We start from the raw sequence: 3728 nt of genomic DNA on the forward strand, positions 1-3728 counted from the left end.
TGTTAATTTCTTCAGAGAAATTAAAAAATTAAAGTAAATAGAAAAGACAATGAAGGTTCAAGGGCTGTTTGAACATAAAGGAAGATACAGCTTCAATTCTTTACAAATTACAACTAAATTAACGTGTGTCCCCTTTTTATTAGTTCATTAAACTTGGCTTCATTAGAAAAGACCAAAATTTGGTTCCTCGTGGAAAAAAATTGTTAGGTATATAAAGATGGTAAGATGACAAAATTTTATATTACTACGGTAGAGGCGGAGGATAGCGGCGACTAAATAGTGGCCTTGGCCATAATCGCCACTCATTCGAAGGATAGCGGTAGAAGTGAGTGGCGGTCTGGCAGAAGCCGCAAAACACCCCTGGATAGCGGCTGGGCAGTGAAAACCGCCGCTCATTTGGGGGTATATATCTTCAAGCCCCCTTGTTTTGGCATGTCTTCTTGGCGCGAAGAGAAGCAGGAGCAGAGGCGCGAAACACGTCCACCCTTCGTTCCGCAACATACCTGGCGACTACTTCAAGAAACGCCACTAAGTAAGTTTCAATTCATTGTTTCAATTCCCCCTTTTTCGTACTTCCAGCAATTGATTCCCCCCAATTGTTTAGAAACCCGCGAGTTGTTTTTGGTAGCGCACCAAACGAGCAGGAGCAGAGCCCCAATTCATCAGCGGAAGAACCCACCCAGGTGAGGATCTGATCATAATTCAATTTGTCCATTCCCCCTTGTCATGTTACAACCATTAATCGACTCCCCCAATTTTGCAGAAACCCCCAATTTTTCGAGCTTTTGCCCACAATTCCAGAAACCCACCCAACTGCTATCCGTGCTTCTCTCACCGGCGTCGAAGTTGAGCTTCTCATCAATCGTGCGTGAAACAGTTCCACCGTCCTCCACCGTGTGCCAAGTTGAGCTATCGCGGCCTCTCCCCTTTCACTGGTTTGTTCTTTAATAACTGATCTTTCCTTCTTGTTTACGTTCTTGGTTCAGAATTCTGAACAAAGAGTTTGTCTATATCTTCTGCTAATTTGGGTTAATTGCTGCTGTTTAGAGTTAGGAATTTGATTCATGCGAGTTGTTCTACTATGAGCAAGCTCAGCTGGCTAATCATTTTTATGTTTTTGTCATAACTTTAACTATTTGAACACTTGAGATTTTACTAGCTAGATAGCTAATTGATCTTAATTAACTAGCAGATTGTAATTTTTCCATGTAAAAGATAATTCTAATAAGAGTATACATACATCTGTATATGATCAGCAAGAATGGATTGTTCTGTTATTTTTTCTCTTAAGTAATGAGACCAGATTGTAAATAATTGTAAAAGATAATTCTAATCAGAGTATACACTCGCTTATTATGTAGACACCTTAAGTACTTTTCGCATGTTGTGATGAGTGTGGAGTTGAGAAACAAGGTTGAGTGGTTTGAGTGATCAAAAGAGCATGTTGATCTCATTCGATTGAATTAATTTTCCAGATTTTCTGATTCTCAATCGATTGTACATTTTTGCTTTTTTCCTCCCCTTTTTCTCACAATTGATCACACATGTACCTCTTTTTCTCAAACTGGCTTTAGTTAGTTGAATTTAAAGGGCAATCATGTGAGTTGAAATGAATCAGGCAAGCTTCACTACGAGTTAAGAGAAAACTCCATAAGCCTCTGAACCATAATTGAACCCCTTCCTTATACATGTTCCTTTTAAAGCGAAGATTCATAGACTAATCTAGTTACAAGGTCTTTGATGAATCCTAATAAATATATGCCAAGTGGTTGTCATCATTTCCTCTTTTTTGGTCTGTTCTACACGTGATTTCCACTTTTTTTTTTTTGGTTTCCCACGGTATCCCCCAGCCCGACAGGCCAAAGACTAATCCGTCGCGGTACTGAGCTCCATTTAAGGGTTTGCCGCTGGCCAATGAGTTGCTGCATGCACAAGGCGGGATTCGAACCCCCGACACTTGCTTAAGCGGACTAGTGAGCTAACCACTAGACCAACCCAACTTGGTTCGTGATTTCCACTTTTAAGTTTACTAGTTAACACCTTAAATTAATTTTCCTTTTCAAATAACTCATGAACTTTAAACAAGCCTTAAACATTCCCGGCTGCCCCTAACAATACCATAATTCTCTAGGAATTTGACGGTTAGGTATATAAATGAAAAAAGGGTCATTATCATTATTAGAGGAATAAATTGGTCATGGTTCTTTCTTTCTATTCTTGGAATTGGAATCATGAAACAAGAGGGACTTAGGTGCATGTATAGATTAAAACAATCAAACGCTAAGGTATTCATAATGATCTCCACTATGCTCTTTGCATGCTACTAGCATCTATGTTCTGCTTCTAAGATTCGAAATTTGAAGCCACTATACAATTACACTATAGAAAGAGTTTTTGGAATTGAAATCACGCTGTTTTTATGCAGATTTATTTGAAACCTAAAGTGTTTAGAGGCTCTTCAACGAAGAAGGTTCTGGTGCAGGAAGCGACGTTGTTTGGTGTCAGCTGCTAACTACTGTGCAAAGCAATTGCCAAAGTGTGTTTCACTCTCCGCTGTTGATAAGAGTTTCAAAATTACTTGCAGCAAAGAAGCTTCTAGAGCACACTCTGAACAAGGTTAATGTTCTTTTAAATCTGTTATTTGTTATGATTATGATGATTTTGATTTGTTATTGTTGTTCTACTCATCTTCTGCGTATGTGAGTAGTAGAATTGATCATACTATTTTTTATTAAAAGGAAAATAATAAGTATGAATTGAGACTGATTCAAACTATAATATTATTGAAGTGTTATAAGCAATATTCATCATTGGCAATTTCTCAACACTATAACTTGGCCCTATTATCAGTATTATTAAAGTGTTATAAGCAATATTCTGTGGGTTTTGGATATTGTTGGAGAATTGATAATATAGAATATTGGGGAATATTGGATTGGTGACCTCGATTTTTGCTTCGTTATTTGCACAAGTTGACTGGGTTATAGATTTATTGATGCAGACGTTAAATGGGAAGGGTGGGAGTTAAAAAGACTGAAATTCTACTCATGCTTTAAGGATGAAGGATGAAGGGTATATAGAGAATACATATATAATCAAGCCAATTTTTACAATAACTAGCACTTTGTTATTGACTCTTCCAAGTGACAATTGAACGTTGGTATTTTTATTTTTCATATGCTGTATTGCTGCTGGGTTATTTGTGCTTTACAAATTGGTTTTTTGTTAAACAAATTTGCTAGAAAATGAGAACATTTTATTTCAACAAAATTTGTATCTGTTAACTCTGATCCATCCAAATGGTTTTGATGGAACAATTTTAAATTTGCTTCTTAGTTGAATCTCTTTGAAACTTGTACATGTGATTGTACAATTCTTATTTCTTCTTGCTGCTTGGTTCCTGAGATAGCTGCATTTTCAAAGTATTTGGTTTATTGTGTCCAGTTCATTGAATTTATCAAAGCTTGTTGATTGTACTTTCTGTATACTGTGAACCTATTTCTTTTCCATGTTTTGCAGCATTCATACATGTTATCATCTGATTGATGAATGAAATGTTAAAATCAAGAGGAGTTTCTAAGTTCTAACAAACATATAAACACATGGGTCTTTATTGATTGTACTTTGTGCCGCTAGCTAGCTTAGCTGGTTTATATATTAATTATTGGCAGAAAAAGTGTTGAACAGAAGAGATAAACGGTTTTGATGTTTTTACAAGTATGAATAAT

General features: G+C 36.6%; 1 long non-coding RNA gene across 1 annotated transcript; it reads left to right on the forward strand.

Moving 5' to 3' along the window:
- Positions 1 to 243: 243 nt before the first annotated feature.
- Positions 244 to 2800, forward strand: LOC140177347 (uncharacterized). The gene is made up of 4 exons (XR_011869184.1): positions 244 to 532; positions 605 to 683; positions 764 to 935; positions 2426 to 2800. It is a non-coding gene; the product is annotated as an uncharacterized lncRNA (long non-coding RNA).
- The last annotated feature ends 928 nt before the right edge of the window (positions 2801 to 3728 follow it).

The sequence above is a fragment of the Arachis hypogaea genome, chromosome 12 (genome assembly GCF_003086295.3).
Source record: "Arachis hypogaea cultivar Tifrunner chromosome 12, arahy.Tifrunner.gnm2.J5K5, whole genome shotgun sequence".
NCBI lineage: Eukaryota > Viridiplantae > Streptophyta > Magnoliopsida > Fabales > Fabaceae > Arachis > Arachis hypogaea.